The sequence below is a fragment of the Ochotona curzoniae genome, unplaced genomic scaffold (assembly GCF_017591425.1).
Source record: "Ochotona curzoniae isolate NIBS_2020 unplaced genomic scaffold, NIBS_Ocur_1.0 contig_3819, whole genome shotgun sequence".
NCBI classification, from domain to species: Eukaryota; Metazoa; Chordata; class Mammalia; order Lagomorpha; family Ochotonidae; genus Ochotona; species Ochotona curzoniae.
The window spans coordinates 30,427,573-30,455,484 of NW_024466004.1; the positions used below are offsets into that span (position 1 = coordinate 30,427,573).

The 27,912-nt window shown below is 37.9% G+C and overlaps 1 protein-coding gene across 2 annotated transcripts in view; it reads right to left on the reverse strand.

The window, feature by feature from the left end:
• Positions 1–27,659, reverse strand: part of FILIP1 (filamin A interacting protein 1) — a 183,382-nt gene extending 155,723 nt beyond the window's left edge. For both annotated transcript variants that reach the window (XM_040983645.1, XM_040983644.1), the window contains exon 1: positions 27,273–27,659. The gene's annotated coding sequence lies outside the window, so the exon portion shown is untranslated. The remainder of the gene's footprint in view (positions 1–27,272) is intronic.
• Positions 27,660–27,912: the final 253 nt, after the last annotated feature.

Sequence of the window (27,912 nt, forward strand, 5' to 3'; positions counted from 1 at the left end):
ATAAACATTTTGCCCAATCCTTACATGTTTGATGTTATTAGAGCCATTAGATGTTAATGTAAAACTGCAAAAATTGTTTAAAGAAACAGAATGGAGTTCAGAAGCAGAGCTGTGTAAAACTAAGAATTTCATTGACAGTATAGTCATTGAAATTCTAAATCTAGCCTCCAGGGGTTAAATTCTTACTTCGCCGTTCCTTGTCTAAAGGCTGTTGGGCAGGTGATGTTATTTCTGTGTCTCAGTTTCCTTATTTGTAATATTGGGAAAAGTCATAAATACAAACTAATAAACACATATATGAAGCATCATAAAAGCAAAACGAAAAGGTTTTTCCAAACACTGAGAAAAGTATAATCATGACTTAAATTCTAAAATGATAAGAAATCATCACAAGTGTAATTATACAAGACCTTGGAATCTAAAATAACACACAAAAGCAAATGCCGTATGTGTCTGGCACAATGGCTCAATGGTTAAATTCTTACCTTGCAAGTGCCAGGATCCCATATGGGTGCCAGTTTGTGTCCCGGCCACCCACTTCCCATCTGTCTACACCTCCCTTCCTGCTCCCTGTTTGTGGCCTGGGAAAACAGTAGAGGACAACCCAAAGACTTGGGTCCCTGCTCTTGCAAGCAAGACCCAGAAGAGGCTCCTGGGTCCTGGCTTCAGATCAACTCAGCTCTGGCCATTGCTGCCATTTGGCAAGTGAACCAGCAGATAGAAGATCTTTCCCTCTGTCTCTCCTTCTTTCTGTAAATCTAATCTGCCTTTCCAAAAACAGCACACACCAAAAATACTATACACCAAAATGTGAAGTGCCTGAATGACTAAAACATTGCAGAAGTGGAAACAGTAGTACCATAAATGACAACAAAAGATGAAAATTTTTAAAATCAGTTAAAGAAAGAAAAATATCTAAAAATACAAACTATCTAAAAACATAATCTTGTAATTCACAGAATATATAGTCAAAACCATCAAGATTTATATGAACTGTTATTCAACTTAAGCAGAAGAAATTCACATCTAATGAGTGTGTTCATATATCGCTGGAAGAACTGTAAGTCATTTTGCATACTTCATCACCCAAAAAATCTACAGTTACTATCTACTACAAAGCTACTTAAACACATGACCAACAGGCAAGTATAGGACTTCCCATTGCAAAGCTATTTAACTAAAACTCTAAACCATGCAAGTATTCATAAAATAATAATGGCTAAGTAAATAATTGTGTCTCCTTCCTAGGAGACAGAATATTCCCAAATGAGCTAGACCTATTTGTGTTGACATTAAAATTACGTATCCCATTTTGCTACGGGAAATGCTGCATACATCACTCATGCTAAAATACAAACACAAATAAGTATATTTTCCTATGGACAATGAAGAGAAGAAAAGAGGCACACGAATTACCCTGATAACAGTGACTGCATCCACAGAGAGGAAGAAAGGAGCATTGGATGGGGAATAATCAAAGGACACTTCAGTTTAACCTGTAAAGTTACAACTTTTATAAAAAATTTAATAGCAATACACCTAAAATTATTTAGTGTATAAATTACGACATAAATGTGCAAGAACAGGAAAGTATTGAAATTATGATAAAGTATTACAAGCAAACTTGCTTTAAACTGGCCAGATCCAAGAAATATCAGTCTTTATAAAAATGAAACTATTTTTTTCCTTTCACTTACAATATTAGTGAACTCAAAGACAGTTTGTCACATCATAGGAGTACAATCTTCTTCTAAACTCTGGCTTTATAAAACAATAAGTAGTCCTGAATGGGCCTTTAATTTTAAGATGATTTTTTTAATTAAGTTTGAATTACTCATTAGGCTACTTTGCTATTTCCAACAAGATTATTCTAGAAACAAGTGTTGCTCTCAATACAGCTATAATATTTGAATGTTAACAAAATGGTTTTCATCAAGCCTTAGTTCAATGTTTATTGGAAGAACAATTTTATAGTCTGAAATTCATCCATTTTAAAAATTTGATTCCACATTGAATATTTTGTGATACAGTATTAAATAACTAACTGATTTTGGGTTTTAGTGTGAAATTTAAGACTGTGAAGACCAAACATACAAGCATTTATTTCTTGATAACCACAAGTAGCCTATGATTAGGACAGAACCTGATAATTTAAGGAAAATTAACTTGTCTAAGTGAAGACAGAGAATAATTCATGAATGTACTAATTTTTCTTTCTGCTTCCCCATTAGTCTACATTGGTCTTCAGCGATGGTATGCACAAACCAGTGGGAAAACATCAACTATGGTTAACGGGCTGAATGAATTTATTTAAGAAAAAATATTTAAAGAACTAAAAGCATCAAATTATCTCCACAACACATCTATTGTCACAAAAAACATAAAGTACATCATAAACTATACTTCCAAAAATCCCATCTTAAACTCTATAAAGACTGAAGTTGCATATTTCCAAATCTCAAAGTTTATTAGCAAATTATTTTTACTTTTCTTATCAACTATTTCAATATTTCTCTGTCTTTCTACTTAATGCCTATATTTTAAAGGGTAGACAGTAAAATTTGGATATGGAATCAGGGTTGGGCTATTTCAAGTTGACTACACTTGACATGATCATGTATTGTTTTATATTTTGTATATAGATTTATCCATTATTTGTGTGAAAGAGTTACAGAGAGTAAGAAAGAGACACAGAGAAATCTCCACTCTTGTTTGTTTTCCTAGCTAATGGATGCAATGGCCCCAGCTGCGTCTGACTGAAGTCAGGAGTCGGGAGCTTCACCCAAGTCTCCCATGTGAGTGACAGGAGCACAAGCATTTGAGCTGTCTTTGCTGATTGCCCAGGCAACACATTCAGCAAGGGACCAGATCAGAAGTAGAACATTTGAGATTCAAACCAGTGCTCAGATGGGATGACAGCATTGCAGGTTTAACCCTGAGGAAGAGTCGTTTGCTTAGATGTCCCCACATTGCCTACCTAAATACATATAATACCATAGCACTGGAGATCCTCAAAAATATATATCAACTGGAGGAATAATGAAAGCAAATCTGAATGAAAATTAGAGATCATTCAATGGCATTTTAAGAAAGTTCCTTATCAGTAAAAACAATGTCAATTTTTATTAAACTAAATTAAAGTGGATTTTTTTACATTAAAATAAGAGCACTGTTTTCATCACAAGATATTCAAAGGAAAATAATGGGGACACTCTTGAAAGTAATTTCCACTTAGAAACAAACAAAAGTCAAATACTATATATACAGAAATAGAAGTACAGCTGCTTTCCTTGCCTTAAAGCAAGTCTTAAAGAAAAATAGTCATCACTCCAACAGCCTCCAGATGTAAATGTGATTAATGGTAGAAAGAACTCAGTAAATACAAGCAAAGGATTTACAATCCTATAACTGCCTTCAGGCAGATTAAGAACCTAGGAACTGAAGTGCTTGGACAGCTACCCAGAGTGGGGCATCCAGAAGATCTCTCAGACATTGCACCAACCTTCCTGATCTGTGGTTCCAACAAAGACACCCAGATAGGTGTGACCATGGCACCTGCCATCATTCACGGGTAAAGGAACCCACAACAGTCTGGGCAGGTCAAGGCAGCAGCACCCAAACGTGCATCCTAAAATAGGATGTGGGGTGGGCCAGGCTGTCATGGAAGAGGGCAGAATGGGCAGGGCTGAGCAAATCTTAACTCACAAGAAACAACAGAAATATGGTTGGAGCACAGGTCATGCCAAGTAGGTCCTTGCAACTACTGATCTGCGTGAGCCAGGGACACTAAGCCACAGCATCTAAGGCAGGGGCCAGGACTGGTGAGGGGCTCTGCCAAGCTGAGTCAGAGCAACCACTGGCCTGCACCTGATCTAAGGCTGGGAGTAGGCCTGGCTGAGGAGCTAAGGGGACATCCACAGCTGGGTTGAGGTTCCCACCAAGGAGCACATGGGCTGGAATGGGGGCTGCATTCTAACCAGGATACGGTTGTAGTCTCCCCTGGCACAAGTGTGGGCTGCGACTGGAAGCACCAAACCACCCTAGACTCAAGCACCATGTTGTGCTCTGGTGGACCAGGGTAGATGTGGACAGACTAGGCTAGGTCTCAGCCCTTTACCATGTGTGAGCTGTATGTGGGCATGGGCAAGCCATGGCTGGGTTGAAACATTCAACAGCAAGAACCAGATTGGGTTGAAGGCGAGTCTGGAAAAGCCACTGTTCCTGCTAGACAGGAGGTGAACTGAGTAGGGCTGGATCATAGACCCTCTGGTATGCATGAAATCTGGCACTGGGAGAGGTTCTGATGGAGGAGCCTGAGCAACTCCTCTGGCAGGATACAGTCCCTGCAGGTAAGCGCAAGAAGCATAATAGGAAAGAGCCCAAAACAGGCTATGGAAATTACTCCACTGGCAGACACTGGCATACACTTGGCATTGGTTGGGGTCAGACCAGGCTGAACCCATTCACATCACCCGCTGGTGAATCCGAGCACCAGAACAGAGTGTGAGTTGGGCCAGGTTTGGTTGTGACAAATACACATTAAGGAATGCCAAGGTGAGATGAGCCGTACCAGATGTGGTTGCAACACCCAAACAGCACATGTGAAAACCGGGAGGAGGAGGCAAAGCCGACAGGGGAATGTGGGTTCCCCTGCTGGACAACTACTCCCATTGGAAAGCGTGAAGAGGGTAGGATCTAGCTGGAGTACAACACCCATTGGTTCACAAGGAAGACAGGGCTGCAAACAGAACTGACCTAGTAATAGCAATGACCAGCATGTGCGGAAGCTGATTGGCGCAACGGACGGTGCTGGACCCTGTACTAGCAAACTCATGCAAGAATCAGATCTGGGAACATCTTAGGATGAAGTTTTTTGGAGATCCCTCCAACTGAACTGCTGGTCTTAAAATCCCAACCATGAAGAGACTACGTCAGCCAGTGGACTCTGAATAGGTTTCATTGCAATTGGAATGGCGAGATTGGCAGCAATTCAGAGCTGTTGAACTATCAAAACTGCTTGAGCAGGACCCTCGGAGCGTGCCTCACACTGGGAAGCTGGGATGGGTGGAAGGCTGGGTGGTGCTTTTCCCTTTGTTTCTCCCCTGACCCCAGATACAAGGAAAAAATGATAATATTAATGTGGAAACAATGGTGTTACCCATTTTCACCCTGTAGCCCTTGACCCTTTGTACCCTAATCAACTATATAAAATTATTAAAAAATTATTTTAAAAAATTATGTAATAAGGACTATCATATCCAGATGTGAAGATACAATGCAGCATGCCTCTCAACTTCCAGATCAAAGAATGACTCTCAATGAAACTGTTAAAATATGTCTTCAAAATAAGATGCTGGACTCTCCAGAATTGTCCTTCAATGTCAGGATACACTTAAATAGCTGAATGATGGATTTAAGACTGCTTATGAAGGACTATATTATTGTAATGGTATTGGGGAAATAAGTGGGGAGAAGGGATTGGGAAGGGGTAAGGGAATTCTGAGAACCTATGGACATATAGCATAAAATAATAAAAAATAAATGCATTCATGAGGGAAGAGTAGACATTGATTGCCAATCAATAAATATTTTATTTAAAATATAGACAATAGGGGCTGATGTAGTGGTATATCAAGCTAATCCTCTGCCTGCAGAGCCACCATCTCATGTGTGCACAGGTTCCTAACCCAGCCACTCCACTTCTGGTCCAGGTCTCTGAATATGGCTTGGGAAAGCAGCAGAGCATAACTCAATCACTGTCCCCTGCACCCATGTAGGAGATGCAGAGGAAGCTCCTGGCTCCTGGAGTTAAATCTGCTCAGCTCTAAGTATTTCTAACATTTGGGGAAGTGAACCAACAGATCAAAGATCTCTCTCTCTTAATCTCTGTCTCTCTGTTTCTCCCTGTATAAATTTTCCTTTCAAATAAAAATAAGTACTTTAAAAAATATACAGACAACAATCTTATCTAAAGTAGTGCATAAAAATTTCTACCAAATCCATAGTAGAACCTTTTATATCCTTATTGGAAGAAGGGAAATTATAAATGCATATAGCACACATAAATGCACTGTCATCTCCAGAGAACATTTTACCAAATTATAAGTTTACATGAAATAGTACTTTCAATTTGGTAATCTTAATTACTTCTTTTATACTATTTTAACATAACATCAACTATTTCCTTTACTAAATGATTTAAACTTACCAATAGAAATTTGAATCACCCATTTCTCGCTCCAGAGATGACTAGATTTAGCATTTGAAATGTATCTTCTTTTTTAAAAAGTTTTTTTTTTTTTTTATTGAAGTCAGATATACAGAGAGAAAGATCTTCCTTCCGTTGATTCACTGCTGATGAGCTGCACCGATCCGAAGTCTGGATCCCAGAACTTCTTCCAGGTCTCGCACATGGGTGCAGGGTCCCAAGGCTTGGGTCATCCTCAACTGCTTTCCCAGGCCACAAGCAGGGAGCTGGATGGGAAGTGCGGCCGGGACTAGAACCAGTACCATACAGGATCCTGGCTCACGCAAGGCGAGCACTTCAGAAGCTAGGCTATCATGCCGGGCTCTGTATCGTCTATTATTTTTTTTTTAAAAAAAGATTTATTTATTTATTTGAAAAGCAGAGTCAAAAAGAGAGACACAGAGAGATCTTCCATCCACTGGTTCACTTCCCAAATGGCCACAGCTGCTCAGGCTGGACTAAAGCCGTACACCAAGAGCCAGGAGTCTCTTTCAGTTCTCCCATATGGATACAAGGGTATAAGCGCTAAGGCCATCCTCCACTGCTTTCCCAGGAACAAATAGGGAGCTGGATCACAAGTGCAGCAGCTAGGTCATGAATTGGCATTTTTATTTGATTGGGACATCAATCAAATAAACAGCAGCTTAACCATACACTGCAATGTTGGCCCCTTTAGTAACGTTTTTAAAGAACCTCAAACCTGCTTTTAGCAATAAATTTATTTTGATTTACAATGTTTTATTAAATAATCATTTACTCTCTTATATTCTCTGCAGAGATTACCTTTATGTGGGTGTACTGAGAACAACTGAAATAATATCTTTTTTTTTTAGTTAATTGTGTCCTGCCATTACATATACATATTTGTTTGTACTTTCTCAGTGTAACAAAAATCCTGCAATCATGTAAGAGTTTACAATTAAATGTTCATTCTCTATTTTTTGCTACTTTCCACTAACTCAGGACCAGAAGAGAAGGAAGAGGTAACTGATGATACTCAACACTCACAAGCCTTCAAAAATATTCAGTGTGAGCAACAGAGGGAATGAATGATAAATCCCTCCCTGAAACCTATGGATTCCACTGAGAATCAAGTTCTTCTTTGCTTTCAGAAAATGTTCAGGTCTGCACATCTCATGGTAGCAACTGGTGAGACACATATTAGGTTCCTCATTGGAGATACAGGGCTTTCTCTTTTCCATTCACCAGCCATTCAATAGCTACTTTAAAAAGATAATACCAGACAACAGTCTAATTCATCTCTATTGTAAAGTAGTATAATGAAAGTTTGCCCATAACGTGTATCTTAAGTTTAAAGCAGTATTTATTTAAGTTGTAAATCACACTCTGTGTGAGCTGCTGAGAAGAATCAGGTGAAGACTGAAGCTACGATTCCACCAGGCATGGTTAACTCTCCAAAAAGAAAAGCTCATTCTCTAACTTAAATCAATTAAGAGGAATCTGATATGACTTAAAACTGATTCATTTTCTTTTCATTTGCATTGTGGATTGGCATTGATCATCAACCCACTTTTCCCCATGAAGGACGACAATCGAAGCACATACTGACAGTGAATTATTGCACTCTGGCAATAATATCCTTACTAAAATAAGATCTTTTCTTGGGTTTAAAAAGATAAATGACTGTGAATGTGTTTGCTTTGTTGTCTTTCTGATAATAATTTTGTGGCTAAATTTCAACAAATTTATACACAAATCAAAACTATAATGTATTAGAAAATTTATGAAGAAAGAATTATTTCAGCTTGCATCCTGTTGTCCAAAATCTCAATTTGAGATGAGACCCAAGTCTTTATACACAAAATCCCAGAGTTTGTCTTGAAAAATAATCCAAAAACTAGCACAATTATCACTTTTTCTATAAAACTGGAAAAATTATTGTTGTTGTCTCAGGCACATAAAGCATTCTACACAGTAGCTATATGTAGGAAGCACTCAATTAAACATGACTATGATTATTATTCTGTTACTTATTTTCCTCCTAAATGAGCTAGAAGTTGAAATTATTAGATTAAAATTGACATTAATAACTGTTAAAGTCAAATGACAGTTATTGATTGGGTGTGCTGGTATCATTATTCATAATTTGCCAATCAGTTTAATTGTGTTTTAAATAACATTAGGAATATTTCAATGGCTCCTGTAGTTAAATAATACAAAACACAGAAGATAACATACAATTTTCAGTTGGAAGTGAACCAAATTAAATTAACTATCATTAGTAAGCAAGTTAAATAAAAGAAAGTCATGACACATCAATATCATGTAGAATCTTCAAGAATATTTTTTAAAATGATGCTCAGTCTATTTCATGTATATTTTAAAATGCACTCATAACTTTTTTAACAGTTTAGCTGTCGCTACAGTGTACTTATGAAAGTGTCCTGGAATATAGTTGAATATTTTATATAGCCAAGATTGTGACCTTTCCTTAGCATATTAAATATCCTTTAAAATTATTATAGCATAAATCTCCTAATATCTTTGCATAATAAGCACTACTCCTGCTTAAGGTATCATATTCCAAAAGAGAAAAACAAATGTTAACACCTGAGCATCAATATCCTTCCTCCTATCTCCAAGTATTTAGTTTAAATCCTACATTAAACTCAGTTTGTTCTTCAGACTGTGTATTATACATTAATCTAGAAGAAATAACAGGTTCCCTCTTCCAAGATGGATAATAATTTCCTAGGGAATGATTAGACTTAGCAAGCTTTAATTAGAAATTTCTTTAAAGCAGGCTATTTATGTATAATATAATGAAGTCATTGAACAACTAGATAAATTACAGAATCACCCAACTGATGCCTAAAACCATGGGTAGCTTTTTTCCTAGACTTGTGAAATATCTTCAGAAAATTCATGAGGGGGTCGGTGCTGTAGCAGAGCAAATCAAGTGACTGCCTGTGAAGCTGTCATTTCATCTTGGTGCTGTTTCCATCCCTGGCTGCTCCATCTTTGATCTGGCTTCCTGATAATGTGTCTGGGAAATCAGTGAAGGATAAAAAGATGAAAGATGTCTCTATCTCTCTCTCTAATTCTACCCTTCTGGTAAAATAATTTTTTAAAGTTTGTGAAAAGTGAGAAAAATTAATGGATTTCAAGAACATTTGCACCAAAATAAATTTGTCTTTTAATTCTATTTTCAAGAACTTTCTGAAGCTCTCTTTTATTCATCCATGATAAACTTCATAAATTAGGCACTATAATAGATTAACAACAACAAGTAATAAAATAGATCAATAATAGCAATATATGCTAATAAAAATTGTGTGAATGTGGTCTCTTTTTCTGTCTCTTCTATTATGTTATTGTACAAGGGTTTTTACCTTTTCACTTAAGAAAGCACTCTAATGTCTTTTCTTTGGCATATCCAAATAGCCAAGATCATTATACTTACTCTTCAAGATCATTATTAAATGAGGGTTAATTGAACACACACACTTAGACACTGAGACTGTCAACCAGATAACCATGATTCCTCTAAGTGAGCAATGGGCAGTTAGCATTTATAGTATAGCTATGCTGGACAAAGGGATGTTATCTGTCCCTGGCTGGATGGAGCTGTTGGCAGAAGATTTTATCATACTACTCAGAATGAAGCACATTTTTAAACATATCACTTGTCTATGTATGGAACTTGAGGACATCATTGACAGAAGTTTAAAACAGAAAATAACAGACAAAGGGATATTTGGTTTAAAAATCACTAAGTAAGAGGGGCCAGGTATGGTGGCCTAATGGCTAAAGTCCTCGCCTTGCACAAACCCTGATCCCCATTAGAGCACCAATTGGTGGCCCAGCTGCTCCACTTCCCATCTAGCTCCAAGCTTGTGGCCTATGAAAGTAATGGAAGTTGGCCCAAAGCCTTGGGACGCTGCACCTACCTGGGAGACCAAGAAGAAGCTCCTGGTTCCCGGCTTCAGATCAGCTCAGCTCTGGCCATTCTGGCCACTTTGGGAGTGAACTAGCAGGAAGATTTTTTGTCTTTCCTTCTCTCTGTAAATCTACCTTTCCAATAAAAATAAGTAAATCTTTTTTTAAAAAAAAAAAAAGAGTTACTAAGTAGGAGTTAGAAATATGCCTTTCAAATAAAACTCTTTTTAGAAGTTGTAAATAAAGCACAGTTATTGATATTACTTGGATTTACAATGTAAGTAACACAGTTAAGTGAGATAGTTGGGCCTCCTCTGTACCTGTAGGTCTGAAAGAAGTCAAAGCAACTCATTCACATGTAAGCAGATATGAAAAAAGAACACTTTAGAGGACAACCAAAGTGATAAGGCACCATGACTCATCTGAGCACATTCTCTGAAGAACCCAATAGCAAAAGATGATTCAGGTGGTCAATCTGGATTAAAATGTTTTCTGAGTAGCTTCAGTATGTTTAACATTCCAGGGGTGGCTTCTTCCAAAACAAGATTCCCTAACCATTCACAAAATGTTCCCACTCTCAGCCCAGTGAGAAGTGCTGGGAATCATGTGTTGCCCTCATAGGACTACTCACAGGACAATTCACCCCACACTCTTTTTTATAACTAGAGCTAAGGATAGTACTGGCCCCTCTCCTTTCCCTGGAATAACAGGCAGGATGGAAGGCACATGAGGTTGCTAGAGGAATGATGAGAAAGAGAAACCTGAGGCTCTTATACAACAGGTATTTTAGGAAGTAACTCAAGACATGTGATGATGTGGATTCAAGGTGAAGCTCAACGGTATGGCTCATGTTGTGAAGTTATTATGGGAATTATAGGCTAAGTGAGCTTGAAAGCACAAAACTTTCTGTCTTAGAATCAATCTGTTCTCATAAAAAGGGGTTGGAGTCAATTATCTCCCAGCATCTCTTAGTATCTGCAAATGCTATGGCAAAACAGCCTTGGGATTTTTTTTTTATACAAGAATCTCTAGGTCTGCCAAATCTTCAAAAGTCAATGGGCAACATTTGAGAACAATAGATGGAAGAGAAAACAATGCATTCTCAGAGGCATGGCATGTGTTTATATTCTATTTTTCAGAATGGAAGCGCCCTTGTTTTCCTTCTGAGTATAAGAATTTTTGTCACATATTGTAAAATTGTTTTTCAGTAAGTTTGGTCCTAGTTGATTTTTGACCAGCAATGGCAAGTGCCTTCAAAAGCTGATGAAACATCGAATTAGAAGATAATGCAAATTTTCCACAACAGTTTTGAAGCCTCCTCATAAGCGGTGTCCCATTTCTTTACAGCCTTATCTATGCTGGATATTGTAACTTTTGAGTCTTTTTCAATATACTAATTAAAATAATACTATCTCATTATAATTTGAATTTAAATTGCCAGTTAGGTAAACAGTTCTTTACATGCTTACTGCCAAATATTTATGTCACTTTGCTATTCTTCTATTGTTGTGCCTCTCTTTCTCTATGCATTTAGAAAAAATTTCTATACCCAAGGTATTTGTTCTTAATTATTTTCACCAAAAGTGCTGTTTGAATCTTAGCTCTGTTGTTATACTTTAATGTGGGTTTTTTTTGGAGGGGTAATCATTTCACTTAGTCTCACAGAACGAACTATTTCAGTCTTTTGTTTCACTGTCCTTTTTCTTATGCAGGTTTCTGCATGCATATACACATTTAATAATTCACTTTTTGAACTTAAGTTTCTGATCTTTATACAATATATCTTAGTATAAAGTGGAACACAGAGATCTAATTCGTTTTTCACTTATTTGCATCTTGTTAATTGAATAATTTACATACCAATACAGATCTGAAATATCTGTTCTCCCAAAAACTAAATTTTTATGTATACACAGGTGTATATTTTTTCCTGAGTTTTCTATTACTTTCCCTTGATCTCTTCATTTGGTGTGAACTGCTTCTGATGGCATGCCAAAGTATTTTAATTTGTGTGGTTTCCGATTTTATTTTACTATGTGGTAAGTTAGACTCCTGACTTGTGCTTCAAAAATTTCCTGGCTATTACACAAGATTATTGCCTCAGCAGCAGTTAGGCATTTAAAGTAGAGTGCTGATACATGTATTTTTGCAAAGAGCACAGACTTATAAGAAATTCTAAAGCAAACACTTTTATAGGAAGCATTCATCACCTATTTTTTTAAGCCATATCGAGAGTAGTCGCTGTTTTAAAGCATGCACAGCAATGCAGGAAATGAGGTTAAAGACTTTTCAAACCTAGAAGATCCATATTTTGTAGAATATCACCACCAAAAATTCCAACTATGAACAACACATACAAGTATGTACAGATTCTTCTCATATTATTTTAAAAACATTAAAGTCATCAAATCATTATATCAAAGAACGTAACATACTAGTTCCCCATGATTTGTATAGCCTTGTTGCAATAATTAGGCACTCAGAATCTCCAATCACTATCATTCCTGCTGTATTCTCTTAGACCTTGTTTGCCTTATTTTCAATCCATATAGCTCATCCTCCTTTACCACAACAAGAGGCACTTTATCCTGTGTCTGATCTCTAAACTAATTACTACTCAAAACCAAGTCAGTGCTTCCACTTCTAGTCTGTGAAGATAATACACAAGTCACCATTTTATTCCAGCTCCTAGATCAGTACCTGATACATATTCAAACAAACTCTTAGTTATTGATGCACACTGCATATTACATGTGAAGAAAGACAGCCAGAGTTCAGAGCCAGAATGTGGATTTGGTTATATATTTTTTTTATCTCTCTCTCTCTTTTAAAGATTTATTTATTTTTATTGGAAAGTCAGATATACAGAGAGGAGGAGAGACAGAGAGGAAGATCTTCTATCCATTGATTCACTCACCAAGCAGCTGCAATGGTCGGAGCTGAGCCAATCTGAAGCCAGGAGCCCAGAGCTTCGTAAGTCTCCCACATGGGTGCAGGGTCCCAAGGCTTGGGGTCATCCTCGACTGCTTTCCCAGGCCACAAGCAGGGAACTGGATGGGAAGTGGGGCTCTCAGGATTAGAATCAGCACCCATACAGGATCCTGGTGCCTGCAAAGCAAGGACTCTAGCCACTAGGTCATTGTGCCAGGCCCAATTTTTTTCTCTTTAAAAAAAAATTATTATCCTCCATAATATAATTTTGTGGGTATAGGAATTCTTCCCTTCTTCTTCTCATTTTTCCCCTCCTACCACAATATCTCAGTAGCACGGTCCTTTAGTTATAGCCACAAGCTTATATTCTACTTATGTGTATCCTATCATTGTAGGTATAGCCCAAGGTAGAGAATCTAATATCATATTGTCAGGTATATTAACAGTTTCATTGAGAATCCTCCTTTTATTCAGAAGTAGAGATGCATACTGTAACACATCTTCACTTCCCAATGTATTAGACTCCATTACACAATTCATCTATGAAAATGTGTAAATACTTGTTTCTCTATATATCTATTTTATTTTATTTTATTTTTTAAGTTTTATTTATTTTGGGGCCCAGCGCAGTAGCCTAGTGGCTAAATAATCGCCTTGCACATGACCAGATCCCATATGGGCGTTGGTTCATGTCCCAGCAGCTCCCCTTCTAGTCCAGCTCCCTGCTTGTGGCCTGGGAAAGCAGTCAAGGATGGGCCAAAGCTTTGGGACCCTACACCCATGTGGAAGATCCAGAAGAGGGTCCAGGCTCACGGCTTCTGATCAGCATAGCTCCAGCCATTGCAACTACTTGGAGATGGAAGATCTTTCTGTCTCTCCTTTTTTCTGAATATCTGCCTCTCCAATAACAATAGTTTAAAAAATAAGATTTATTTATTTTCACCGGTAAGGAAGATTTGGAGAGAGAAAAACAGAAAGATCTTCCACCTGCTGGTTCATTCCCCAGATGGCTGGAATAGCCAGGCTAGCTGATTTAAAACTAGGAGCCAGGAGCCTCCTCCAGGTCTCCCATGCTGGTGCAGGATCCCAAGGCCTGGGCTATCCTACACTGTTTTCCCAGGCCACAAGCAAGGAGCTGGATGAGATATTGGGCAGCTGGGACATGAGCCAGTGCCAGTATGGATGCCTGCACTTGAAGGTGGAGGATTAGCCAGCTGAGCCAATATGCTAGCTCCATATCTACTTATTTTATATTTTGCATGAGAATTACATCAGAGAAAATATATGATATTTGTTTTTTGGGACTGGCTTATTTCATTAAGCATAATACTCTCCAATTTAGTCTCCAGTTGCGACCTTTTTGTCGCAAATGATAGGAAGTGGTTGTTTTTGACACTTTATTATAGTTTAGCATTCTTTCTCCCAATCCCTAGAACAGACTGTTCTTCTTGCACAGCTATTTCTAATCCTGAATCCACTTAATCCACTTCCCTGCTGTACTTCTTGCTCCTGCTCACAAGCTGGCCCAGGAAATTGACTCTGCTTGCACCAGAATTCAGCTATGCTGCCCCAGAGCACTCCACAACCACATGCAAGACCCCGCAGCTGCCTGCTGCTACCTGGAGCACTCTTTGCCATCTAATGCTACATCATCTGGATCCCAGCTCCGTGCCAGTCCAATCTTCTCCAGCTGCAGTGGCTCTGACTTGACAAACTAAACCCTAGCATAAGTTCTTTAAGTTGAGCCAGTGAAGTGGAACTCTGTCTCAAATCATTTGTTTTTATATGACCCAAATCCTTTTATATTCCCATCCAATAATAGTGACAGCATTGCTGAAATCCAACTCTTATGAAAGGATCTGGGAACAGGAATTGAAATAATAATATAATCCAGATAAAAATTAAATTGCAGCATTTTAATCTTTCATTATTACTATATGGAAAAACAAGTGCTCTGAGTCTTTTTTCTCTCATCACGGTCAAAAAGCACAAAACTTCACTTTTTGTAAAACCACAAGTCATTTTCATCTGGTTTTCCCTGTTGTCTTCTCTGAGCTCAATGTTTCACGTGTTCATTTTGGTGAAATTCCAGCACAATACATCAGCAGGAACACATGTGTTCCACTGGGAGTGTATTCCCTGGAAAATGTGAATGCTGATGTAAACAACAGCATCATTAAAATCTGGAGAAAGTGATAGTGAATTAAGGCAAAATTTGAGCAACTAAAAATTCCTTTGGGAGTGACATGGGCAGCACTGATGCTGGTAGGTAAAGCCAATGGCATTCATCAGCTGGAACTGTCAGTGGAGACATTAATTAAATGACAGCTGCTGCTTTCCCACTTGTAGGGGGAGTGGAGCAATTCTAACTCCAAAATAGATTTCCTAGGAGGAAAGCATTTCTAGTTAATGAAGTACAACAAGAGCTTGCTGGTGCTTTTCCTGAGCTTGAGAGAAAAGATGAGAAGTGAATTGTGATAAAAGCTGTACCAATAGTTAGTTAGGTCCTAAGCCACTGCATTTTAAGGAATTATATCTCATTAATAGAAATATACATTGTGCTAATTAAATCCACAGAATTCTCTCAATTTTGCATAATTTATTCTCTGACATGCTAGTGAATACTTCAAACTATAAGTTGATTCTTAATTTTTATTATTAATGTGACCATTAAACACTGAGAAAACTAAGAAACAGACAAATAATAATCACTGATTGTTATTCCTATGTTTCCCAATGAAAAATTATATATAATCAACAGAAAATGATCGGTAATGTTTACTTTCTGGATTCAGGACATTTAATGGATTCAATTTTTTAAAATGTTTAACAAATGCTAGCTTTGTACAAGGTGACACTAAAAATCATTCCCAAGTCAGAACTGAATCTCTTTATCACATTTCGTTTTTGAATGTACAGTGTAAATACTTCTCAAAATTATAATAATCTCAAGTTTTGCTTAGTTTTTATTGGTTAAAAAAATAGGTGCTACAATATTTGCCATCAATGATTTTCATCTTAGTAAGGTTTATTTAACTATATGATATATATTGATTTTTCCCAAAACATAAAAAATATTTTCTGTAGAAGTCCAAACTTATTAAATCAATCAGAAAATCTATTTTATAATACTACCTAAAAGTGTGAATACCAAGTTTCTCCGAGTACAATGATCCACTGACCTGTCAGTTACACAGCACAGATCTACTTGTTTGCAATACACCTGCTACTGTAGGAGAAATAAAATGACTACTCCCTTTTTTTTGTTGTTGCTGAAAACACAGCAGAAGTTATGTAGTAGTATGAAAGTCAAAGAAGAGAAATCTAGGAAAAATCTAGTCAGACTCACAGACTTAGAGAAAAGTTCAAAGATCTGAATAGGAGAGTAGAGTTTGTAGAAAGAATGCCTTCATAAAAGTAAAGAGAACATTTGTCCAAACAGTAAGACAGGAGTAAGTCACTGGAGAAAATTGGACACTGACAAAAGTGCCTTCAGGCAGCCCACTCACTGGGAAAACAGAGAAGTAGGCAATGCAGGACTCAGTCTTTGGTCAGAAAGAAAACTCAGTTGTTGAGAATTAAACACAAAAAGCCAGCTGCCAGAGGAGCCCACAGATGCTGCAACAGAAGAGCAGCTGCCATTCAGCAGCATATTCTCCATGTAGGCTCCAGAACACCAAAGTAATTAAGAAGTCACAAGCACAAGATAAGGATTCCAACTGCCTGGACTCAGCCCAGAACTGCCACCTGCTTGCTGGGGAGAGCTGGGGAACATCAGCAACTCCCTCTGCCTTCTCATCTGCAAACTATAGTCTACATGAGTATCTGCCTCATGCAGTTAATAGTGCTTACTATATGGAAATCACTCATTAAGTATTAATTACTTGGTTGTTTATTAGGATTGTGTGATACAAAATAACTGACTGCAACTCAGGAGACTTAAGTTCTGGTCCCTGTTCTAGTAACACCTACATGACTTTCATACAGAACTGGGTTTCATTCACAGAAATTAACCCAGGAAGCAGTCAAGAATTTTTGGTTAAGATCTGAAAAGCAAAACCACTATCAATTCATTTCAAAGAGGAACACGCCCACTGCAAATTGTGGAAAGTGCCAGTACCAAATTGAGCAAGCCTAGTTCCAGACCCAAGTCTACCCACAGAAGACTTTGCAACCAAAGTGGAATGACTTTTCATTGAGGTACTACCAGAAAGCTTGTTCTCAACCCTGAATATAAATTATAATCACATAAAAGTTCCAAAATAATGCTCACTTCAGCAGCACATATACTAAAAATTCCAAAATAGGTCAGTCTTTGGGCATTCTCTTAGGTCAACTTGAAATGTATCCTTTAAGGGCATAACACACATCTGCATTTTTAAATCAATCTCCAGTGACTGACACCTACAGGATTAGAATATCTGATGGTTCAAAGGGAGCTCAGGGTCTAGAGGTTTCCACTGTCTAACTTTCTGTTGGGTATGGGCGTCCCTAGAAACAAAGCCACACAATTACTGAAAGTGTGAGAGTCAGAGCTCTCTATTCCTGCTCATGTTCAGACCAGGTACAAAAGTGCCAAGAGAACCAGGAACTCTCACAGAAGTCTTAGGTAATTCTTGAATGAAAATGATAAATTGTTAATATCCTCCATTTTAAAAGCATTAGCCAAAGATTAATGTGGAGCTTATTGCTGCTTTGTTGCCAAGAGAAATTCAAAATTGAATGAGAGGGAAAAAACTTCTAGGAGTTTTCAGACAAGCCCTTTGTATCCAAAGGCCATAACATTAATTCTTTTCTTCTTTTGATATCATTGCATCTTTATTTTTATAAAGATAGAGGGAAAGGACAGAAGTTAATGTAAGAAAGTCAGGAGAGATCACATAAAAATGAAAATGAAGACCTTGATGAAATGTTTTTAATAGATCTGTGCCTTTACCATTTTTCCTCCTTGATTAAATAAATCTGTACCACAGACCCAATGGTACATTTGCTTCAGAATAGCACATTTGACCCATAAGGTAATGTAAGTATCTATGCATACATTGTAGGTGTCTGTGCGTACATGTGTGTATGTGCTTGGGAGCCACAGGAGGAGATTAAGATACATCATTGTAGCCATAACAAGACACTGTTTCCAATTTACAGAATTTCTTAAGAGATTCATTTTGTTACATGTGTTCATGCTGTATGAAACAGTTTCTCTGTAAAAGGATATTCATGGCCATTGGCATAAGAAAAAGCAAAGCACCAAATCAGCGACCCTGGATTGATATTGCGCGGCTGTTCCCCAATCCTGGGTACTGGGATAGGTGGGAGACTTGGTGTGGCTTTTCCCCTTATTTTCCCTATTCCCCCAGATACAGAAAGAATAAATAAAAAATTTGAAAACAATGACCACAACCACTCTTCCCTAACCCTCAATCCTTCCCATCTTGATCAACTATGTAAACATCATCAAAAATTAAAATTTAAAAAAAGAAAAAGCATTATCTACTCCATAAATGTTTTATTAGAACTGCTTTCCTTGGGCCCGGCGCGGTGGCGCAAGTGGTTAAGTCCTCGCCTTGCACGCCCGGGATCCCATATGGGCGCCGGTTCTAATCCCGGCAGCCCCGCTTCCCTTCCAGCTCCCTGCCTGTGGCCTGGGAAAGCAGTTGAGGACGGCCCAAAGCTTTGGGACCCTGCACCCGCGTGGGAGACCCGGAAGAGGCTCCTGGCTTCGGATCGGCATAGTATCGGCCCGTTGCGGCTCACTTGGGGAGTGAATCATCGGATGGAAGATCTTCCTCTCTGTCTCTCCTCTCTGTATATCCGCCTTTCCAATAAAAAAAATAAAAAAAAAAAAAAAAAAGAACTGCTTTCCTTGTACTGCAGAGAATTCAAAATTTAAATGCCAAATGCAAACAGGAACTCAAAAATTCCAATTATTTCCAAACAGTGAGACATTTAGTAAAATTCAAGTACTCTTGGTTTAAAAAAGAAAAAGCAGAAGAAAAGATTCACAGCTCTGCCATAGCAAACACCTGGCTAAACAGTGTCAGGCAATTTTTTTTTTTAAATTATAGCAAGCCCTCCTGGGTTTTTTTCGGTTTATTGTTATTTCTCTGATTTGCTTTTGCTTGTTCTCATGGAAACAGACTTTCTTAATCCTTCCTCAGTGCCTCCTCTGACCAATATATACATATAAACACACGTACAACACAAACACACAGGGCTTCCTGATGGAGTAGTGATGCAATAGCTCAAGTAAGTTCTTTTACAAAAACTTCTTCTTAAGCTCATTTTGTAAACTATATTTTTATGACCAACCTAGGGACCATCAGAAAATATTGAATGTTACAATGGAGAATTCAATGACATCAGTAAGAGAAAAAAAAATTACTTCTGTATTCCAGGTTCCCAGGGCTCTTTCTGGGTTGCCCAATTCCAATGCTCATTCCAATGACGTTTCTGATTCCACTTCATCCATTTGAGCCTAAATCTCTTTAATCTTTGCTTTTAGCAATCTTTTCAAACTACATGAACAGCTGACCACCGTAACTGACACTGTACCCCCTTCATTAGGCAATCTCACAATCACCCAGACGTTGTTCCTCCAACAATCACTGGCACTTCAGAAAAGTGGTTGAAAATATGGGTAATGCAAGGTCTAACTGCCTGAGTTCACATTGCACACCTACCACTGGGCAAGTTAGTTATCATCTAGAAATTATTTTCCTAACATAAGTAAGATCAGAAAAGCACCACATTATGAGAATCAAATAAAATCATCAATGTAAAGAGTTTGACACAATATCTGGCTCAATTATCTAGCTATTATTATCATTTATATACAATAAAAATGATTACATATATGTATTGAATATTATGTTGTACTATATATTCAAGCATCAAATAAATAATATGTATCATACCTCATTATTATTGTTATATTGAATACAATATCATAAATTGGACTCAGATGTCCCAGTCATTGGTCAGAACACCTGGCACACTGGGAAATAATGCATGGAATGAACAGAATGTACAAGGTGGGAATGTCTTCCTCAATCTGAGGGTCCCCTAAGGAGTGAACTCCACCAACACAGCTGACTGTCTTATGAACCAGAAAAAACAACAGGCTGCGACCAAAGCATTTGGTTTGGTGGTGTCTAAGCCAGAGAGCCTATGAAAATTAAGCCTATACACAGGCCACTCCCTGATCCAAATACCAGGCTCCTCTTCAAGCATGTATCACTTACTCAACAGTTAATGAAACACAAAGAGCCTTGAATACTGTCAGTGTCACATTTCAAGACTTATGGAATAATCAGGAAAAATCTGAGCTGGCACACTCCTCCAGGCTCACCCTAGTAAGCAGACCATCTTTGTTTTCCATTAGTGTGTATTGTCGTCACAGTAACTGCAAAACTCCACATACAGGCCCAGGGTGTCATTTCCTCATGTACTTAGGCTGCCTCACTGAAATAGCATTATGAACTCAGCAAGGCCTCTTCTTTTCCTGTTGTGCTGTGGTATCTCCATTAAAGAAGCAAGCTCCAAAATGAGTTACTTAGGATATAAGTATATTAAGGAAAAAGAAAGTCCATTTACCCCTATTACTGTATTGCCTGTGACTCATGAGTACATATATAGCAAAACCTTATTTTCACAAAGATCTTTTAGATAAACAAGGCAAGTTGGCAGTAACTTGATTATGTTGGTGATGTCAGCAGCCTACTGTTTTCAATCAAATCATATTTTGGCTTTAAATTTCTGGTAAATTATTTTTTAAGGAATGTACTTGGCCAACACTAATATGTCCATTTCATAGTTTGCTTATGCCTTTACCTTAAAAAGACAAGTAGCAGATAATTCAGGTTCTTCAGCATAGCCTAGGAAGACTGCCACTACAATCACTACAAAAGCAGGGAGGCAAAAGAAGACTATTTTCAAATGCAGACAGCTGACATAGAAGTCCTGAGTCAATGAAGCAATGCTCATCAGTTTTATCTATGTTTTGGTGAAGGGGCTGATACCATTTAATCAAGAAACTAAAACCAGAATTATCCCTAAATCTTAAGGGTTCACTTAGTGTCAGATCACTTCAGATAAACTCTGCGTTAGCTTTCAAAATTCCTTTCATTCGTCTTGGATAGGCCTCAGAAACACATAAATCACCCACTATTACACATGTTGACACCATTTCCCAAAAAAGGCTAAGCAACACAAACCTTCCTTTGACATTACAGTGTTGCTGTGGGTTAAACAAAGCTCTCAGGAACAGAAAGGCGTGATGGGTGCAGGGTAGCATGGTGTGACTTCATTTCTCTTCTGGGAGTTTCTCAGTTTGTGCAATCAGCTGATGAAGAGCCAGCTAACACTGTTCAATTCATGTTTGGTGTTCTTTAGTCTAAATTATTCCACAACAGGCTGCCCAGGTTTTGAAATTAAACTTCCTCAGCTACTTCTGCATAAAAAGCCAATATATTTTCCGGAGGTTCCGGAATTTTGCCTGGAGTCTATAATACATTCTGCAAAGCCAAGAAATGTTCCTTTTTTTCTCTTCCTTCCTTCCTCCTATCTTTCCTTCCTTCATCTTTCCTCTAGATTTCATTAAAAGACAACTTTAAACTCAATTGGGCGCATCTTTACAGACTCATCCCTCTGAAACAGGAAAAATTACGTAAAACTGATGGATCTAAATGTAATTATCCTGCTTAAGGTTTGTTGCCACGAGAGCTACTAAGAATCCTTCCCATTTAGGGGTTCCTCATTTGTGTGTGTGTGAAGTATAGAGAATAGTAAGCACCTCAGAACATACACATGTTATAATACTTTTTGTTTGTCTTGGAATATAATTTTCTCAACATGTCTAAAAAGAATGAATAGGATTAACAGTGATGAATAGCAAGAATTCATTTCTATTTGGTACAGCTGAAGCTAGCATGAGATGACCTTTTTTGGTCTTTTTCATTTTTATCTGTTACTCGGTTAGTCAAACAAAACAAATCATCTGGGGGCAGAAACAAAGAATGATAAACCTAATGTCATGTCCTTGCATAGAGAAGCACTTCATTGGTCTGCACTACCCAGGGTACTTGGCTGTGAGACACCCAAGCACTATGTATAAACACACTTTATCTACAAGTGCAAATATAGAAACCATAGAACAGTCTATGCTGTGGATGATGTCTTTGCCTTTTTAGCAATGCTTCTATGAGGCAGCAAACTAATCTATGATAAGAAAGGGTTTGAAACATTAATGCCACATTAAATTATAGGCTGCTGTTCAATGTGACTGCTTAGAATACTCAGTAATAAAGTAAGTCCCAGACAGGTTTCCAAATTTAAATAATGCTTTTCTGTTTTTCCTAGGATCTATGAGCTGAAGTTCACAAAATACCATGTGCATGAATTCTATGAGCAAAAAGAAAAAAAAAACACATGCATTTACGATGTGGTAATAAAACAATACCAGAATAAATGTATAGAAAAATCTACTAGGTAACTGTAAAGTGCATTAAGTCATCTGGTCTTCAAAGCAACTCTTTAACTTTTCCATTTTTTTATTATATTTTTGACAATCTTTACATACTTAATTAGGATAAAAGGCTCAAGGGCTACACGAAAGTGGATAAGACTATTATTTCCACATTGTTTCCTTCATATATCTGAGGTAAATGGGGATTTTAAGGGAGAAGCCCCACCCATTCTCCACCCATCCCAGGTCCCTGATATGGGGCAGACTCCGAGGGTTTTGCTCAAGCTGTTTTGATAGTTCAAAGTAACTCTATGGGAAAACATGAGGGGCTCAAGATGTTTGTGAAAATGTAATTAAAAATGTTATTTGACACCAAAAACTTTTGAAATCCACATATAGCTTTACAAGTTTTCCTTTCACTTTTTGAAGATATCCTCCCTCAATATGCATGGACTTCAAAAATTTTTGTACTAAAATAAACTTATCTTTCAATTCTATTTTCCACAAACATTTTAAAGTAACCTCATCATGTTGCCCTCATTTTACAGATAAGGAAATTGAGGCAGAGAGAGTAGCCCAAAGTCAATGAAGTAAAATTGGAATCCAGATTATCTGGCTTGCCCGTGCAACTTGTCTTGTTCTGAAGTCTTGTCCATGAACATATCCTTGTTATTATGCTTCGACTCAGGTTGAAGAAATGTATTAAGCCATCTTGTAGTCAAATGCTATCTACATGTATTTAAACTAATGCATATATAAATGTATTTTGTAGACTTTTCATGTCATCTTTCCAACAAATTGTTACAAATCTTTCTCTTAATGCTTCCCATTAAAATCTCAATCTAACTTTTCCTCTTCATTTCATATAAAAACATCAAGTTTCAGCAAGCAAAATTAGACAAACAAATGAAAGGTAAATTAAACAGACTAAGTAAAATTCCATATCTTTTTTAAAGATTTTTAAAATTATTATTGGAAAATCAGATTTACAGAGAGAAGGAGAGACAAACATCTTCCATCTGCTGGTTCATTCCACAAGTGGCCACAATGGCTAGAGCTGAACTGATCTGAAGCCAGGAGCCAGGTGCTTCTTCTGGTTCTCCCACATGGGTGCTGGGACCCAAGGCTTTGGGCCATCATCCTCTACTGCTTTCCCAGGCCACAAGAAAGGAGCTGGAAGGGAAGTGGAGCAACTGATATATGAACCGGTGGCCATATGGGATCCCAGCACATGGAAGGCAAGGACTTTAACCACCATGCTGAGCCCTAAAATCCTATATCTTAAGGTACCAGTTTTAGGAAGAAATGTTCATCTGTCAGCAACACAAAATATGGTTGGCACTATTTAGAATGTATAAATGCATAAGTTTCACTCCTAAAGAATAAGGAAATATTATAACCATAAGGAAATCATTGTTTAATAAGTAGACAACACATTCAACAAATTTCATAGAAAAAAAAAATCCATAGGGACTATTCAGGAACACCTGTCATCCCCTGTGAAGGAGTCTGGGAAAGCTGTAGAAGATGGCTCAAGTGCTTGGGCCCCTACCACCAAGGCAGGAGACCTTGATGGAGCTCCAGCCTCTTGGCTTTGGCCTAGTCCATCTGTGCAAAATGCAATCAACTGGACAGTGAACCAGCAGATGAAAGATCTGTATGTGTGTGTGTCCCTTTCTGTAATCCTGCTCTTCAAATAAATCTCTTTTTTAAAACAGAGCAAATTTAACCTCTTTGTCTTAAAATATAAAGAGAATATTTTTCTTTTGGCAAAGAAGCTGTTCAAAACCTTGAGCTACAGATGAATGAGTGATGACAACGCTGAGAATTGTCTCTTTAAAAAAAAAGAAATAGAAAAAAAATCATAACATTTAAATTTTTAACGTTCAGACAGATTTAAATTCATGACTCAAAAACATAACAGGCTATGACCTAAATGGCTTGAAGGGTAGGAATTTGGCATAGCAATGGAGATGCTATTTTGAACACCTGTATTCCAGTAGAGTGCCTGGGTTCTGACTCCACTCCTGATTCCAGATTCCTGCTAATACACAACCTGGGAGCCAACAGGTGATGGTTCAAGCGATTGTCCCTGTCACCCAGGTGGGAATCCCAGAATGAATCTCTGGTTCCTGGTTTCAGACTATCCCAGCCTGAACTACTACGTGCAACAATGAAGTAAAGGAATAGATTCCCAATAAATCTGTTAAATACAAATTTTAACAATAAGATGTACCTTGTGTATACCTGCAATGTCATGATATACTTAAATAAGTAGCAGAATGATGTACTTGTGACTGCTGTTGAAGGACTATACTATACTATACTATATTATATTATACTATACTATACTGAAGAGAAAACAGTGGGGAGGGATGGAAAGAGTGGAAGGGGAAATCCCTGAGCCTATGGAATTGCATCATGAGAAACTAAAAAAAAAAGCTCTCATACAAAGTACCCTGGTTCTAACAAATTTCCAGACTATATGAACTGAGAGAAATACTTCTAAAACATGTGGTTCAGAAAATGACTGTGAAAGTAGGAGACACTGAGCTATATGGTTCTACCGAGACATAGCATAAATGTGTTGAATACTAGAAAAATAACATGGTCAAAGAAGGGATATTGAAATGTGTACTGTGAATGTTTTGGGAGAACAGACCATAATTTGAAATACCTGAAGCAGAAGAACCTTGTTATTGAGGAGTGGGAGTGAGGTTGGAAAAATTAAGTAAGTGCCAGATGACAGATGGTTTTCAAAATACCCAGCCTAGGTGTTTGGCAGCAACTGAAAGTCCCAGTAGATAATGAAAGGGTAGATAGACAAGGATAGCAATGCTTTGGGAAAAGCAATCTCATGTTCACAGGCAAGTTGATTTGGACAGCAGTGAGGGGGTGGGGTGCTAGAGGAGCAGCCTATGACAATCCACACCTAAGGCTGAAGAGAACAGGCCTTAGTGTGGTGGGAAACACAGCAATGGAATCTGACAACTGCGTGATGGAGGAAAGGTCAGTCCCAAACAACACAGACATATGAACTCGAGTGAAGAGGGAGAACAGATTCGCTTCATCATGGAGGGCTTGCCCATCTACCAGAGGAAAGCCTGTAGTTTACCCATCGCTATTCTTGATTCTCTTAGAGTAAACTTACAACCCTGAAGACAATCAATGACACACGGAAATTCACTTCATCAGCAAGCATGGCTTTCACCCACAGCCAAATGCTGTACTCAGTTATCTGCACATTGTCCCACTGATTCCAAAGGAAATTACACGCCTAGAACTAATGGTAGGTTTTGGCCCCGCAAACACATTCACAAGCCAACAATGTGACCCTTCATAGGATAAAAACAAGAAAAATGCAAAGTATTTAGACCTGATTTCTCAAAACTCTTTCAAGAAAAAGATGTTTCATCTCTAGTAAAGCACCAGAAGCCTTATTCTCTGATACTAAGGTCACAAGAGTACATTCTGCATTATTATTCTTGTGTATTCATCATCTATAATCAGCTTTATTTACTTTTTAAACGAATCCAGTTATCAGAACCACAAAACATAATACATAGCAAAATGAATGTATTATTTCATTTTCCTGGCATATGAGTTTTAATCTGCTTTTATTAAAATAAGAACTTTTACTGAAAAGGATGATACATTTGAATTTGTCAACAAATAATTTGCTCATAACTTGCTTTTGATAAATTCCTCTGTTAACAAAAATAGGCTGAAACAATTTGTTTTAAAATGTGGTACTATATCTTCATTGACACTTTCCTTAGCCTAGAGCATTCACTCTAAATAGCATGTCTGTTTAAAGGAATAACTATTTTGTAAAACTCAGCAAAATCATAAGACTACCAGGTGTCAATATTAACCACCCCACAATATGCTATAATAGCTTGTCAGAGCTAAGCAATTGTGATAAATTACCTGCAGCTCCTGGAAGGAGGAACAATTCGCTATCAGCTGAAAGGGGGACTTCCTCCACACTCCATTAAACACATTACGCACATATGACATGCAACTTCTGAAAACATGTTTTTCTAATGAATCTAGTTTAAAAATAGAATCTTATATAGCCAAGCAATTAACTGAAAAAAATCACAAACATGTTTCATGTTATATTCAACAGCTGTAAAAGTGGTGATTTAATACCAGTGATGTTTTGTGTCTAGTCAGAAGCATTTGGGGCGACTGTAGTGTAATGAGGTCACAGCCAGCACAAGGTGTACCAGTGTAATCAGAGAATCAGGCAAAAGGAGACAGGCAAAGCAGTAAAAGCACAGCAAGACAAACACCACGTGGGACTTTCCTCTCATTTACCACACAAGCTGCTTAGCTGGTTTCAGTAAGTGAAAGTTATTTCGCTTCTAGGGGACATATTCTCCCCATGGCTTAGCCTTCCTAATTGCAAAAGGAGTTATGAAATTGCCCTTTGTCATGTTTCTGGTTACCTGACACAGTGATAACTTGGCAGAAATATTGCCAGAACTATTGAAACATGAAACATTGTATGATCAGTTAAAAAAAAGAGTCATTACAATTCTGAGAATGAAATGATGTTTCTGATTTTGTTACGAATTCACAATGATCATTATAATTCCTAATTATGTTATGCCACAGTAGAACAGGAAGAGTCAAGGCAAACAGACAAAACAGAATCAGAGAGAATGCTCTTCCTCTGTAAACAAATTTCTAAAGAGAGTGCGTTGCTATTTATGTCGGTCTTACCTGATGGCAGCTCTTTTAACCAAGGGTATGTTCGTTGAGAAGGTAGTTTATCCTTTGAAGAACCCTGTGGCTTGTCCCACAGCCCAAGGCAGACTCGAGTCCTGGAAAACTATCCAGCCCAAAAGAATACAGAGGAAAAAGCTTTTCCCACTCTCTTTCCTAGGGCCAGCCAATAGCTGAAGTCATGCAGGAAACTGGGTAAAGTGAAGGAGAATGCAGCTGCTTCTCCTGAAAGCCCGGGTAGCAGAAACTGGAAGTTGTCCGGTATCTCCCAACCAGGCTTTTGTTTAAAAGTTTTTTCAACTGTTGCTAGGTGTTGTTGAGTTCTGAGATTAGGTTTCTCTTCTTCTGCTCCCTTCACAACACTGTCAGAGCAATGACTTTGTTGAGAAGCTGAGCTCGCGCGTGCTATATTTAACCAGTGTTCTCAGCAAGTCAAGCCTGTCAACAGCTGAGAAGTTTGGAGCCGGCTTTACTCAGTTCCTAGGCAGCTGGGTTATCAGTGGATACAGCGCTGTTCTCCCTGCAAAAGATTGCAGGGAAACCGGCAGACCCTTTTAAGGACTTCTGCTCATTTCACAGCGGTAATTACTGTTGGAAGCTCTTAACTACAGCCCATGATTTGGGACTTGGGTTTTAA